The following is a 16980-nucleotide window of genomic DNA, read 5'->3' as shown; positions in this document are numbered from 1 at the left end:
GAGATGAGAAGGTGTGTCCAAACCTTTGGTCTGTACTGTATGTCCTTCACTGCTATGAAAGGATCGAAACGTGAGCTGGGAGAAAGGTGAGCCCTCTGAATAAGACATTAACATCCATACCAGAAAAGTTATGCTTGGACAAGTTAATTACTAGGGATGATCGAATACCATATTATTCGCTTCGACGGATATCCGACGAATACCTCACAGCTATTCGAGTATTCGCGAATATCCGACGTCCAATGTAAGTCTACGGGAAATCAGAATAATTTCATGTTGGACCCGTCGGTGAGCTGTGGTGACTGGGGAAGAGGCTGAAATGGATGAGAAAAGGCAGAAACAATATGGGCACAGCCTATAGAAGGTGCCTGACTGCATCTCTGCCCCCTCCCGATTCATCCAAGATGACAGGACGCACACTAACACGCCGCCCGCATTCACCCTCTTCCTCTGATTTCTGTCGCATGTGCCATGACACATGCGACAGAAAACTACTACCCGGGTCCACCTAAGTCACCCCCCATAACCTCCCCGGTGTTTTCCCCTGTTCCCCTGCTGTTTTTACTTTTTTGCAGCGTTGATCCCCCGCATCCCTGCTCCTTCACAATGAACGCTATGTGCATGCGCAGAGCGCGGCTGTCAGCTCAGCTCAGCTTCCTGTGTTCAGTGTGAGCTGTGGAGCTGCGGTGGCTGCACAGACTCTGCTGCTGTTATCCGGGGTGAGTAGGTGCAGATTCTTTGCACCCACACTCCTCACATGGAGGGTCTGCACTCCTAGAAAATGGGGGACATGTTCTCTGAGCGTGCCCCCCATATTCTAGAAGGTCCATCGTGGGACTTCCAAAATGGATTACAAGGGATTTTTTTTTCTTTACAATAAATTGGTGAAAGAGGGAATGTTTTGGGGAGTGTTTTTTCAAATAATTTTTTTTGTCTATTTTTTTTTCTACTTTTATTACTGACAGTTGGTGATGTCGGGTATCTGATAGACGCCATGACATCACCAACTGCTGGGCTTGATGTCAGGTGACATTACACATCTGGTATCAACCCCATTTATTACCCCGTTTGCCACCGCACCAGGGCACAGGATGAGCTGGGGCGAAGCGCCAGGATTGGCGCATCTAATGGATGCACCACTTCTGGGGTGGCTGCGGCCTGCTATTTTTAGGCTGGGAAGGGCCAATAACTATGGAACTTTCCACCCTGAAAATACCAGACCACAGCTGTCCGCTTTACCTTGGCTGGTAAACCAATTTGGGGGAACCTCATTATTTTTTTTTATTATTTATTTATAAATAATTATAAAAAAAAGAGCCTTGGGGCCCTCCAAATTGGATCCCCAACCAAGCTAAAGCTGCCAGCTGTGGTCTACAGGCTGGAGCCATCTGCTTTAGCCTAGCTGGCTATCAAAAATGGGGGGGACCCCACGTCGCTTTTTTTTTTTAATTATTTCTTTTTTTGGCTAAATACTAGGCTAGGCACCCTTTATTGCCACATGAAAGTCACTAAAGAGTGCCAGCTTAGAATATGGAGGGAGGTGGGACATTATATATGTATTTGACATCTGTCTGCCTGTCTATCTATCCATCTATCCTTTTTTATCTATTTATCCATTATCTGTCTATCAATCCCTCTATCTATCTCTCTATCCCTCTATATATCCATTATCTATCTATCCCTCTATCTATCCACTATCTATCTCTCCATCTATCCCTCCATCCCTCTATTTATCCCTCTATCCATCCCTCTATTTATCCCTCTATCTATCCCTCTATCTCTCCATCTATCCATCTCTATCTATCTATCTATCTATCTATCTTTCTATCTATCCATTCTGCCATCCATCCCTCTATCTATCCATCCATCTATCTCACTATCTATCTACCATCCCTCTATCTATCCATCCCTCTATTTATCTATCTATCCATCCATCCCTCTATTTAGCCATCCATCCCTCTAATCCATCCATCCCTCTATCCATCCCCCTATCCCTCCATCCATCCATGCAATCTATCTATCTATCCAATCTATCTAATCCATCCATCTATCATCTTTGTAGCTGAATAATCTGTTTCTGGTTTCTCTACTGCAATACAGAGGTCAAGATTACCAATCTGCCTATGTTTTCCATTACAGGCATTGGCTCAATGGGTAGAGCTACTGCCTGTAAACAATTAGTTCATGAGTTTGAGTCCTGGCTGTCCCGGTAAAGAATTTAATTTATTTATAATTATTATTTATTTATAATTATAATTTAATTTAATTATGCACTGAGGGGAGGAGCCGCGGGACACACCTTTAAAATCGGGGAAGTTCAGGGAATGAGTCTGCATTGAGCACTCGCTCAGACGTCGCTGAGTCAGTGTGGATTATGCTGGACTTGGATATTTGGGGGGTTAATAAAGTGGTGACAGAGGGGCTTTTTGGTGTTTTGTTTCAAATAAAGGATTTTTCGATGTATGTGTTTATTTACTTTACTTACAGATTAGTGATGGCGTGTCATAGATGTTGTCATTACTAATCTTGGACTTCTAACTCCTTTTATTACCCTGATTGCCACTGCATCCCGGCAATCAGGAAGGCCTGGCGACAGGCCGGGACTGTCGCATCTAATGGATGCAACATTCTCGGGGCAGCAGCTGGCTGATATTCTTGGCTGCGAGAGGAGGAGCCGTAACCATGGCCCCCGCCCTCCCCTGCCTGGGAACATTGGCCCGCTGCTGTGTGCTTACCTCAGCTGGGTATCATTTGGGAGGGGACTGCACGTCGTTGTTTTACATTATTTATTTATTTTACTACATGATATAGACCCGCCCACCGGCGTCTGTGATTGGTTGCAGTAAGACAACTGTCACTCAGCATGGGGGCATGTCTGACTGCAACCAATCATAGGCACCGGGGGAAGCAGGGAATACGAGGTTGAATAATGTGCGGCCGGCATTTTCAAAAGTTGGAGAACCCGCCACAGTGTGACAGCCATACCACGCCCGTGATCGGTGAGTAAGAAAGAGAGAGGGAGAGACCGACTGACCAAAATGGCCGCTGGCTTATATAGCCGTGCGGCCAAGCCAATCACAGTAACACCACAACAAAGATGGCTGCAGCGTTATTGTGAGGGCAAGCAACGTCAGATGTGTTCATTGGCTGGAAAAAAAGTGCCAGGAAGTCCAGAAATGAAAATTAAAGTACCGGAGCGAATACCATATTAGCCGTTGGATAGCGAATACCTTGAATACCCCATTGTCCGTTGGATACCGAATAGTGGCGAAAAGATTCGCTCATCCCTCGTGCTCCCCTCCCTGCATTCCCTCATGTCCGTCTCACCTGTCAGCATTAAAAAATAAAATAGTCCTAGTTTATCGGTGAGTGCTGCCCTGTCTCTCTTTTTGTTCTATTAATTACCTTAGGCGTTCCAACTTATTTGCCTACTGCTGGAGGCTTCTTACTGTTATTCCCAGCCAGTTTAAGTTCACCCTTTCTTTTAGCTCCCAGTCTCGTAGTCATGGGGGAGAGAGATTGGTCAAGAGATTTCACCTGAAGATGAGACGTCTACGCCATCTATACACCTTTATTTGCTGATCGTCCGTCATATCACGTCTAATTTTCTTGGAATGTGTTTCCCTGATTTGTTTTTCCCACTCCTCAGAATTATTCACCATCAACAAATCAAAAGATGCAGTTTCCTCGTCAGAGAATAACGCCCTCACTTGAAGATAAGCTGCATCCAATTCCATCTCAATTTCCTCCAACATCTTTGTATTAAGACCCACTAATAATTCCATAAATTTCAAGGAGCTGGTGGAATAGATTTCTTCCCATCTCTTAATAAAGTTGGTATCTTCTATAGGAAAATATGGAAGACTTGTATCCTCAGTCCCCGAGGGACCATCTGCTTCTGTATGTATCCCTCGAGGAACGCTTTGTTCCACCAGACTTTCGTTCGTCTATGTAATAGACGTTTAACCCCTTCAGCCCCAAGCCTGTTTTGACCCTAAAGACCAGGCCATTTTTTGCAATTTTGACCAGTGTCACTTTATGAGGTTATAACTCTGGAACGCTTCAACGGATCCCGGTGATTCTGAGATTGTTTTTTCGTGACATATTGGGATTCATGTTAGTGGTAAATTTAGGCCAATATTTTTTGCGTTTCTTTGTGAAAAAACGGAAATTTCGCGAAAATTTTGAAAATTTTGTAATTTTCAAACTTTGAATTTTTATGCTCTAAAACCAACAAGACATATGACACAAAATAATGAATAAATAACATTTCCCACATGTCTACTTTACCTCAGAACAATTTTGGGAAAAAAAAAAAAATTAAGGAAGTTATAGGGGTTCAAAGTTTATGAGCAATTTCTCATTTTTACAACAAAGTTTACAAAGCCACTTTTTTTAAGGGACCACATCACATTTGAAGCAATTTTGAAAGGTCTACATGACACAAAACACCCAAAAGTGACACCATTCCAAAAATGGCACCCCTCAGGCTACTCAAAACCACATTCAAGAAGGTTATTAACCCTTCTGGTGCTTCACAGTAACTAAAGCAATGTGGAAGTAAAAAATGAACATTTTACTTTTTGCAACAAAAATGGTAATTTAGCCTCAAATATTGCATTTCACAAGGGTAGCAGGATTAAATGAACCCCCAAAATTTGTTGGGCAATTTCTTCTGAGCACGCAGATACCTCATATGTGGCGAAAAAACACTGTTTGGGCGCACGGCAGGACTCGGAAGGGAAGGAGCGTCATTTGACTTTTTGAACAGAAAATTAGCTGAAATCGTTAGCCGCACCATGTTGCGTTTGGAGAGCCCCTGAGGTGCCGAAACAGTGGAGCTCCCCCACATGTGACCCCATTTTGGAAACTAGACCCCTCATGGAATTTATCTTGATGTTTATTGAGCACTTTGATCCTCTGGGGGCTTCACAAAAGTTAATAGAGTTGAGCCGTGAAAATAAAAAAAAATTTTTTACCACAAAATTGTTACTTCAACCAGGTAGCTTTTTTTCACAAGGGTATCAGGAAAAATTGCACCATAAAATGTATGGTGCAATTTCTCCTGAGTACACAGTTACCTCATATGTGGTGGAAATGAAATGTTTGGGTGCACAGCAGGGCTCGGAATGCAAGGAGCGTCATTTGACTTTTTAAACGCAAAATTGTCTGGGATAATTAGCGTATTCCATGTTGTGCTTGGAGACCCCCTGAGGTGCCGAAACAGTGGAGCTCCCCAACATGTGACCCCATTTTGGAAACTAGACCCCCCATGGCATAGAAAAAAAAACAGGGCGCATGCACGAATGTTCTGCAAAAAAGGGGGGGGACTAGGTGGGATGGAAAAAAGAAGTCCTGTCCAAAGTCGAGTATGACTGCAGGACGATTGCTGATCAGGTACCTAATTGTTCAAGTTTTTTTTTTGTTTTTCTTTTATTTGGGGTGCACAAAAAAGCAAAAACTAGAGCAACAATTACGTACCTGATCAGCCAATCACGTAGCTGATCAGCACTTGGCGGCAGGCAGGTGGGGGAGGAGGGGGGGGAGAGGGAGTGGGAGATGCGATTGGGGATAGTTAGAAAAGAGCCACGAACAATACTTACAGGATGGATCAGAACAGCGGCAGATGGGGGGCGGCAGATGGGGGGGCAGCGGCATATAAAGGGAGCATCTGTGATTGTGAGACGGAGGCGGCTGGGATAGGTTGGAGGCGGCTGGGATAGGGTGAAGGCGGATGGGAGAGGGCGCAGTGGATGCAGGAGCGGCAGAGGATGGGGTGAAGGGTGGATAGGGGGGATGGGGAGTGGGAGGTGAGATTGGGGATAGTTACCTTACAGGATGGATCTAGGCAGCAGGATCACAGGAGATGAAGGAGGCAGCAGATCAGGGAGGGTGAGAGGTGGGAGAGGGTGCGCAGCGCAGATCACGGGGGAGACAGGTGAGCAGAGCACAGATCATGGGGGTGAGAGAGCACAGATCACGGGGGTGAGAGGTGAGGGAGCACAGATCACGGGGGTGAGAGGTGGCGGGAGAGCGGACAGCAGATCACGGGGTGACAGGTGAGGGAGCACAGATCACGGGGGTGACAGGGGAGGGAGCACAGATCACGGGGGTGACAGGGGAGGGAGCACACATCACGGGGGTACTTAAGCAAGCATTGTTGATCTTAGGGAGATCAACATATCCACTGCGGAGACACCATCACGTGTTTCTCAACGCAGTGATTCTAGAGCAAAGCCCCCTGGGAAGTATGCAAATGAGAAAGCCGCGGAGACACCATCACATGTTTCTCAACGCTGGCAGGAAACTAGCCAGGTCTTTCACCGGGAAGGAACAACCACGGGAAGGGCAGTCTCCAGTCAAGGAGACCACCTATACCAAACATGGTATCCATCCACAGACAGCCGTTTCGGGGTATTTGCCCCTCATCAGTGTGGAGTAGGAATCTGGCTAGTGGGGGCAATGCCTAGTAAAAGACTACTTAAGCAAGCATTGCTGACCTTAGGGAGATCAACATATCCACTGCGGAGACACCATCATGTGTTTCTCAACGCAGTGATTCTAGAGCAAAGCCCCCTGGGAAGTATGCAAATGAGAAAGCCGCGGAGACACCATCACATGTTTCTCAACGCTGGCAGGAAACTAGCCAGGTCTTTCACCGGGAAGGAACAACCACGGGAAGGGCAGTCTCCAGTCTAGGAGACCACCTATACCAAACATGGTATCCATCCACAGACAGCCGTTTCGGGGTATTTGCCCCTCATCAGTGTGGAGTAGGAATATGGCTAGTGGGGGCAATGCCTAGTAAAAGACTACTTAAGCAAGCATTGTTGACCTTAGGGAGATCAACATATCCACTGCGGAGACACCATCACGTGTTTCTCAACGCAGTGATTCTAGAGCAAAGCCCCCTGGGAAGTATGCAAATGAGAAAGCCGCGGAGACACCATCACATGTCTCTCAACGCTGGCAGGAAACTAGCCAGGTCTTTCACCGGGAAGGAACAACCACGGGAAGGGCAGTCTCCAGTCAAGGAGACCACCTATACCAAACATGGTATCCATCCACAGACAGCCGTTTCGGGGTATTTGCCCCTCATCAGTGTGGAGTAGGAATCTGGCTAGTGGGGGCAATGCCTAGTAAAAGACTACTTAAGCAAGCATTGCTGACCTTAGGGAGATCAACATATCCACTGCGGAGACACCATCACGTGTTTCTCAACGCAGTGATTCTAGAACAAAGCCCCCTGGGAAGTATGCAAATGAGAAAGCCGCGGAGACACCATCACATGTTTCTCAACGCTGGCAGGAAACTAGCCAGGTCTTTCACCGGGAAGGAACAACCACGGGAAGGGCAGTCTCCAGTCAAGGAGACCACCTATACCAAACATGGTATCCATCCACAGACAGCCGTTTCGGGGTATTTGCCCCTCATCAGTGTGGAGTAGGAATCTGGCTAGTGGGGGCAATGCCTAGTAAAAGAGGGAGCACAGATCACGGGGGTGACAGGGGAGGGAGCACAGATCACGGGGGTGACAGGTAAGGGAGCACACATCACGAGGGTGACAGGGGAGGGAGTACACATCACGGGGGTGACAGGGGAGGGAGCACACATCACGGGGGTGACAGGGAAGGGAGCACACATCACGGGGGTGACAGGGGAGGGAGCACACATCACGGGGGTGACAGGGGAGGGAGCACAGATCATGGGGGTGACAGCGGAGGGAGCACACATCACGGGGGTGACAGGGGAGGGAGTACACATCACGGGGGTGACAGGGGAGGGGGCGGGTAGCCGATCACGGGGGTGAGAGGTGGGGGAGTGGGCAGCACATCACGGAGGGGAGGGGGCGCCAGCCGATCATGAGGGGGAGCGGCGGGCAGCACATAACGGAGGAGAGGGGGCGCGTTGTAATTATTATATTGCTATCGCTGTATATAGGAATTTAGGGCTGTACAACCTCTCTGAGCATAGTTTATGAGTGCAGCTTATGTGTGGAAACCACATAATCCAAACTGCGGGGTAGTGACCAATACCATGATAAGTGAAATTGATACACAATTGCAACACAGCAGTAATAATTAGTAATAAGCGCCCAATATAGTGTGCAATACCATAGTAGATGCCATATATAATGCCTTGAGGACCCTACAAAAATGTAGCTAGTGCCATAGTGAATGGACTTAATTCACCATTCAAGAAGTATTGAGGCACTGTGTAAGCAGAGTTGTATCCTGTCCAAAAAGGTTAAAAAAAAGTGTCTAAAAAATGTAAAAAACACCATATTTACCAACCGGGCCCGAAATTACTGGTATAGAGGATGACCATGCATGGTATAGACGGGGTTAAACAAATACCAATGGAGAGCAAGGAAGCAAGGTTTGCTGAAGAGGAGAGGTCGTGGGAAGCCCCATGCGTTACGCTGTCTAGCAGCTTCGTCAGGGGAAGTGAACCATGGAACCCAGTGAGTGTGTTTATAACCACAACCAATTAAACATTTAGTCAATCAATTATTTATTTAACCTATCAGTGGTCGGAACATACATGAATGCCTGGAGGCCGGAAGCAATACCCATATAAGGAGATAGTGGAATGCCAGTCTCAATAATGGAGATGCATTACCAGTCTGTCTATGCAGACATACATTCCAGCAGTGGATGACGTTTGTAGTCATGTGTAAGGAAGTGGGCAGGTACCTTAATGCAAAAGAGCAGAATTTATGAAGTACGTTTGAAGTCACATGTAAGGAAGTGGGCAGGTACCTATTTACAAGGGATTAGGAGCAGGAATCAAAACGTACAACGCATGCGTGAGTCTATCATTGCCATGGAGATACAAACACAGTTCATTCAGAACGCACTCTATAACCAGTTGGCTAGCGTGCATTAGCAACCACGTGTGGGGAAATTTGTGGATACTTGTCCCCAGACATAAGGCAAGAATCTAAGTAAATAACCCATGCGCATACCCATCACAGAACATCATTGAAGAAACCATAATGGAGACGCATTACCAGTCTGTCTATGCAGACATACGTTCCTGCAATGGATGACGTTTGTAATCACATGTAAGAAAGTGGGCAAGTACCCATATGTAAAAACAAGAATGGATAACATATGCTTTAAATCACGTGGTTACAAAGTAGGCGAGTACCTACAGTCATGGCCAAAAGTTTTGAGAATGCTACAAATATTAATTTTTACAAAGTCTACTGCTTAAGTTTTTCTAATGGCAATTTGCATATACTCCAGAATGTCAGAAAGAGTGATCAGCTTTACAGCAATTACTTGCAAAGTAAATATTGGCTAAGAAAATGAAGTTTAACCCCCAAAACACATTTCAACATCATTGCATTCCTGCCTTAAAAGGAGCAGCTAACATTGTTTTAGTGATTGTTCCATTAACACAGGTGTGGGTGTTGATGAGGACAGGGCAATCAATCAGTCATGATTAAGTAAGAATGACACCACTGGACACCTTAAAAGGAGGCTGGTGCTTGGTATCATTGTTTCTCTTCAGTTAACCATGGTTATCTCTAAAGAAACACGTGCAGCCATCATTGCTCTGCACAAAAATGGCCTCACAGGGAAGAGTATCGCAGCTACAAAGATTGCACCTCAGTCAACAATCTATCGCACCATCAAGAACTTCAAGGAGAGAGCTTCCATTGTTGCCAAAAAGGCTCCTGGGTGCCCAAGAAGGACCAGAAAACGCCAGGACCGTATCTTAAAACTGTTTCAGCTGCGGGATCGGACTACCAGCAGTGCCGAGCTAGCTCAGCAATTGCAGCAGGCTGGTGTGAGTGCTTCTGTACGCACTGTGAGGCGGAGACTCTTTGAGCAAGGCCTGGTTTCAAAACATCTCTTTCCCTCTAATCTCAGTGCTTTGTTCCAAGATTAGCAGTATGATGGTGAAAGAATTCTGGAAGATAGTTTTCAAATCGTTGATTTTTGCATGTAGGGTATTCCTATAACCTAAAGCAACAGAAAATAAGAAAATTGTAGAATATAAAATACACAATTATAAGGGGGTACTTCAACACTATTTTCGAATTTAGCCCAGGAATCACGTATATAATGATTCCTCATTTAGCCCACCCGGAGTAAAGGATTTAAGATGGAATATCCATCTGGATTCTGCACATAATAGGACCATGTAATGAACCACCTCTACTATTTTACTGAATCCTGAAGCTGCTAGACAGCGTAATGCGTGGGACTTCCCACGGCCTCTCCTCTTCAGAAAACTTTGCTTCCTTGCTCCCCATTGGTACTTGTTTACCCCCGTCTATACCATGCAAGGCCATCCTCTATAGCAGTAATTTCGGGCCCGGTTGGTAAATATGGTGTTGACATTTTTTCTACACCTTTTTTAACCCTTTTGGACAGGATACAACTCTGCTTACACAGTGCCTGAATACTCCTTGAATGGTGAATTAACTCCATTCACTATGGCACTAGCTACTCAAGGCTTTATATATGGCATCTACTATGGTATTGCACACTATATTTGGTGCTTATTACTAATTATTACTGCTGTGTTGCAATTGTGTATCAATTTCACTTATCATGGTATTGGTCACTACCCCGCAGTGTCCTCAAGGGTTTATATGTGGTATTGACTCTTGATTTGCTATGGTATTGTCCATATTACTGGGTATGGTTCATTGACTATTGTATTGAATTGAACTATTTAACATGACATATTGTGAGGATAGACATTGCTACAAACATTGCTAGGAGGGATTTGTACCAACCTATATATTGATTATTGTATTTTGGAGCATTTGATTACCATCATAGAGGTCGTTCTTTTTGTAATTTTAAATGGTTTTATAATTGTGTGTGTCAAGTTCTTTGGACCCAATAAAATTTGTATAAATTATTTAAATATAATCAATTGATGTGCGCCATCATTATGTGTGATCTTTTTCTGTCTTTTGTATACTGCTATTGCTGGCTGAAACAGAAAAAAAAGGTTTTGCATGTAAACATTTTTACTTAATAAATGATGTTGGGAATATTTACCTTCTGCTCACCATAGTTGACCTGAGGACTGAAAGGGCTTTCACATACTTGTACTTGGATCTGCGTCCTCCGGATCCACTCGGGGCCTGCATATCTTTGTTAAATTCCCTTTTGAAGCGATCCCTAAGTGACCGCCACCGCTTCATAACTTTGTCCACTGTAAAGTGAAAGCACAAATTGTTTAGTATACAACACATTACATCCTGCAACATAACTTACTGAACTTTGAATACTTACGCGCTTGATTCTGGGCTCGAGCATCAAGATCCTCCCAATCTTCTACCACTTCATGGCACACTTCCTCCCAGAGCCGATGGGTCACCATTACATCAGCTTGGCAGTAGTCCCCCATGTTCCACAGCGGCTCCCACTCTCATACTTTATGGATGAGGAGGTCGATGTCCACACATCCTGCCTTCTCACCATCAGAATCAGATGCGTGCTCTTAAGCCTGTTAAAAAAGACAAAAACCAAAAACATTACACTAAAATCATCCACATGAAGTTGAAAAATACAAAAAAAACCCAAAAAACTTACTCTCTGCTGACTGCCCTGACGCTCATGCCGACGACCCTGGGAGGAGCTTTGAGGACCTCTACCTTCAGCCCTAGAATCGGAAGACTATAAAAAAAAAACAAAAAAACAAAACAAAAACAATATGTGCTTGGATGTAGGCTTATGTGTTGGGTGTACTGTGATATCTGTGATAATCTGTTTCTGTGATGCATGTAAATAACTTATGTGGCGCTCCTGAGGCTTCAGTCGCCACAGGGTACTGCAACTCACCAGAGGTGCAGTATTCATCTCAGGTACGGAGGAGGTCATCGCTGGTAAAACCACCACAATCCGCCGAAACACACAGATGCCCTCTCACTGGAACTGAGCTAGGGTAGAGACATTGGAGGGTGGCCACTAATGTAGTGGACCCTCTGCTCACTAGTTCAGGAACCCAGGAGGGAGGAGCTAGACACAGAGGAGCAAGGCGACACACACACACTTACAAAGAGTTTAGTCCAGGACAGGAAACAAGAGAGACGCAGGAGGACACAGTCGCTGAGGGGAGAGCTGATACCTCCCTCAGGACCGGCGCCAACTTCTGGGTGCGGAGCCCCAAGCTGGTGGCCACTACAAGTCCCACCAGCAGAATCCGCCAGGCAGAGGATTTCATGTCTTCTGACCCACACAAAATGCCCGGGGCAAAGCAGCATATAGAGCCAGGAGTCGTGACCATAGGGTGGCTCCAACTACGGAATCGCGCTGCCTGCTATACGGGATGGGGCACAGAACAACCCCCAGGACTCGGGTCCTAGCGTAGCTTCTAGCTGCAGGGACTCACACAACTCGGCACAGGGAGGAAGGACTCACTGAAAGAAACACCAGTTCTGACCTCCAAACTATCTGGGATCGGCTGGAGCCCATGACAGCGGAGTTCGACAGTCCAAAGGCGGTGACATCTCAGTGAGTAAAGAACTTAGGCCTAAAACACACGGCATGAAAATCAGTGCGAGTGGAATGCAATTAAACAACGCATTCCACTCGGACCAACATTAGCCTATGTGTCAGCACCCATGAGCAATTTTTTTTCTCAGCCCTAATCCGACCGAGAAAACAATTGCAGCATGCTGCGACTGTAATCCGTTCCTTTTTTCTCTCGCACCCATTCAAGTCTATGGGGCAAGGGAAAAATCGCACTGCACTCGCGGTACACTGGTGTACCATGAGTGCAGGGCGAGAATGGCAATAGCTGGCTACAGAGGGGAGAGGAAGATAAATCCCTCCTTCACCTACGCAGCGCCGGCCCGCCTCTCCTGAGTGCCGGCCCACCCCCCGCAGCTGAAGTCCGATCGCATGATCGGACCTCAGTCGCAATGACACTCGGCTCCAGCTGTGCTGCCAGCATGAGCCGAGTGTCATGCGAGGATCGCACTAGTGTCACCTGCATCTTAAAAACATCTCCAGAATCCGACCATTTCTCACTTACGAAACTGCAAAAACCCTTACTGTCGCTCTTATTCATTCCCGCCTGGATTACTGCAACGCTTTACTGATTGGTCTCCCTCAGACCAAACTTTCTCCTCTCCAATCCATTTTGAATGCAGCAGCCAGGGTCATATTCCTGTCCAGCCGCTTCACTGATGCCTCCACCTTGTGCCAGTCACTACACTGGCTACCCATCAGCTACAGAATATAATACAAACTCATATCCCTCACCCACAAAGCTCTCCACAGCTCTGCACCACCATATATCTCATCTCTCATCTCTCTCTATCATCCTACCCGCCCCCTCCGTTCCGCAAATTATCTTAGACTAACATCCTCCATAATACGACCCTCACACCTCCGTCTCCAAGACTTTTCTCGTGCCGCGCCAGTTTTCTGGAAAGCACTATCCCAAAGAATGCGACTAATATCCAGCCCTAATGTTTTTAAGCGTACATTAACCCCTTCACGACCATGGACGGATCTTTCCGTCATGGATCGTGTCCCGGTAATCCCCGCCCCCTGCCGCGGGCAGGCGGCGTGGATCGGCACACATATCAGCTGTTTTGAACAGCTGACATGTGTGCCTACATGTTCCGAGTGGAATCGCATTCCACCCGGAACATTAACCCCTTAGATCTCGCTGCCAAAGTCTGGCAGCGAGATCTATATGCGCGCGGCCATCTTTTTTTCTTACCTCCGCCCCCTCCGGACGTCACGTGAGTGATCACGTGACGTTCGGTGGTTGCCATCGTAGCACAGGGTCATGTGATGACGCCTGGTGCTAAGAAGTTTCACTTTCATTCTTCCTCGGCACGGAGCAGAGGAAGAAAGAAAGTGACTATTTCTGCTGTTTACAGCGGAATAGCTGTGATCAGCAGATAGCGATCAGCAATCGGATTGCTGATCGCTATAGCCCCCTAGGGGGACTAGTAAAATAAAATAAAAAAAGTTTTAAAAAAATTAAAAAAAAATAAAAAAACCTAAAAGTTCAAATCACCCCCCTTTCCCCCCATTGAAAATTAAAGGGTTAAAAAATAAATAAATATACACATATTTGGTATCGCCGCGTTCAGAAATGCCCGATCTATCAAAATATAAAATCAATTAATCGGATTGGTAAACGGCGTAGTGGCAATAAAATTCCAAACGCCAAAATTACGTTTTTTGGTCGCCGCAAGTTTTACGCAAAATGCAATAACAGGCGATCAAAACGTAGCATCTGCGCAAAAATGCTACCATTAGAAACATCAGCTCGAGACGCAAAAAATAAGCCGTCACTGAGCCACAGATCCCAAAAAATAAAAACGCTACGTGTTTCGGAAAATGGCGCAAAACGTGCGCCACTTTTATTGGACAAACTTGTGAATTTTTTTTAACCCCTTAGATACAAGTAAACCTATACATGTTTGGTGTCTACAAACTCGCACCGACCTCAGGTATCATACCCACACATCAGTTTTACCATATAGTGAACACCGTGAATAAAACATCCCAAAAACTATTGTGCCATCACACTTTTTTTGCAATTTTTCCACACTTGGAATTTTTTTGCTGCTTTCCAGTACACCATATGGTAAAACTTATGGTTTCATTTAAAAGTATAACTTGTCCCGCAAAAAACAAGCCCTCATATGGCAAGATTGACGGAAAAATAAAAAAGTTACGGCTCTCGGAAGAAGGGGAGCAAAAAACAAAAACGCAAAAACGGAAAGTGCCCCGGGGCTGAAGGGGTTAAAAACACATCTCTTCAGACAAGCTTATCATCATAACTTACTAATCTAACTCTCACCTGTCTCACCTTCCAAATGCTATTCATAACCTTTTTTCTATTATTTCTGTCCTCACATCCTACATACAACTAATAGTACGTAAGGGCGCCCAAAAGGTTACCATCTAATGATTATATCATTCATGTTTATATGTAACCAAAAAACTAGCATAACGATGGCTGGACCAGATACTTCAAGTGTGCTTCACCTTTTGTGTCCAACTCTTTTTCCATAGATTGTAAGCTTTCGAGCAGGGCCCTCATTCCTACTGTAGCCGCTGAATTATGTGCTATTTTGCTTTGTTTTTGTTTGTACAAGCCCCCACCTGATTGTAAAGTGCATTTGGAATATGTTGGCACTATATAAATAAACTTTTTTATTATTATTATTACTAGTGCCCCGTGTGGCCATGGCCTGCAACTGCAACCGCTGTGTCGCCTGATCCTGCCTGCACCCCGCGCCCACATCCTCATTGCGGCCTAAGCTCTGCCCGTGGAGAGCTGTACCATCTGAACTGCGTTATCACCCGCCCCGAAGAAGGCCTCCCGCAGCGGCGGCTAATACCTGGCCGCATACTACAGATGGTGTCACGAATAACTACTACTCCCATCATGTTCCCCATCTCAACTTCATTTGGTTGACACCGCGGGAGCACGGAGCCAGGCCTGGCCGCTGTGACATCCCAAACCGGCCCGGTGACGGGTGGCCCTCCCCTGAAAGACCCCGTGGGCTCGTCACTTACACTCTGCGCACCCGATCCGGGTCTTTCTCCAACCCGTCCGTCTCCTTCTGAAAGCACCTCTGATGCTTCAGCTTCCTGTTAAAAAAAAATTAATCCATATAAGGTTAGGTGTACAAAAAATGTTGTCACAAAAAAAGAAAAAAGAAAAAACCTCAGTTTGCTGACGACATGAGGGAGGGTTCCCAGAAGAAGACATATTTGATTGAGACTGTCTGGCTGTCGTGGCCTATGCAACTTTCTGCAAGAAATAAACACGATTGTTAGCTATGATACTAAGATTTTTTCTCTGTTGTACAGAGAGGGTGTCACGGTGGCTCAGTGGTTAGCACTGCAGTCTTGCAGCGCTGGGGTCCTGGGTTCATACCCCACCAAGGACACCATGTTCTCCCCGTGTTTGCGTGGGTTTTTCTCTGGGTTCTCCGCTTTCCTCCCACACTAGGGAATTTAGATTTTGAGCCCCAATGGGGACAGTGTTCCTGATGAATGTAAAGTGCTGCGGAATATGTTAGTGCTATATAAAAATAAAGATTTTTTTTTTTTTTATAGATGTATAAAATAAAAAGATAGCTCCGTAGCGATTAGGATTTTAACCCTCCCCCCAAAAAAATACCCCTATTCCCCCCCAAACAAAAAAATGCTAACTAACCACCCCCCTCTGCAACTACAATGTTTTAGATATGCCCGATGCAGAAGCAAACATAACCCTCCCCCTCCAGTATTTCGCAAAAAAACAAACAAACATAACACACCCACCCAAGTAGTACCTTGCAAACACCATTGCACAGTAAATACGCTGCTCCTTCCCATTTTAAATCCCTAAAACATAGTTCCCAACTGTCCTGGATACAGCAAGACTGTACCGGTTTTGAGCGGGTGTCCCGGTGTCACGGCCGTAAGCCATGTGTCCCGTGGCTCCGCCCACCCACTCACTCCCCGTCTCGCTTTCTCCCCGACTCGCTTTCTCCCCCTCCTATCCACATGAGCAGAGAAGAGCGCTACTTCACTGCTCTGGCCCTATGCTGCTGCTATATGGTATGGATCAGCGGCAGCAGCACTTCCCTGACTGCCGGCGCTTTAAACCTGGCACCTGCAGCCCAGTGTGCACTGCTCTCAGCTGGGCTGCTTTTGTACGGAAGTTCATCTGTGGGCGGAGCTACCGCCGACATGCTGAGCTCTGTTCACAGATGAAGGGACTGGAGGGAAAGGAGCCGCAGCACCAAGGAACGCTATATGTGACCCCCCACCTACCCAGAGCTGTATGCCCCAACCCCCTCCTCACCAGAGCTATATGCCTCCAGCCACCCCCCTCACCAGATCTGTATGCCCCCCAGTCTCCTCACCAGATCTGTATGCCCCCCAGCGTCCCCTCCAGATCTGTATGCCCCCAGTCCCCCCACTAGATCTGTATGCCCCCCAGCCCCCCCAACAGATCTGTATGCCCCCAGCCCCTCCACCAGAT

This window comes from Anomaloglossus baeobatrachus, chromosome 3, assembly GCF_048569485.1.
Source record: "Anomaloglossus baeobatrachus isolate aAnoBae1 chromosome 3, aAnoBae1.hap1, whole genome shotgun sequence".
NCBI classification, from domain to species: Eukaryota; Metazoa; Chordata; class Amphibia; order Anura; family Aromobatidae; genus Anomaloglossus; species Anomaloglossus baeobatrachus.
The sequence above is the reverse complement of the archived record's forward strand: the minus strand, read 5'-3'. Positions refer to the sequence as shown.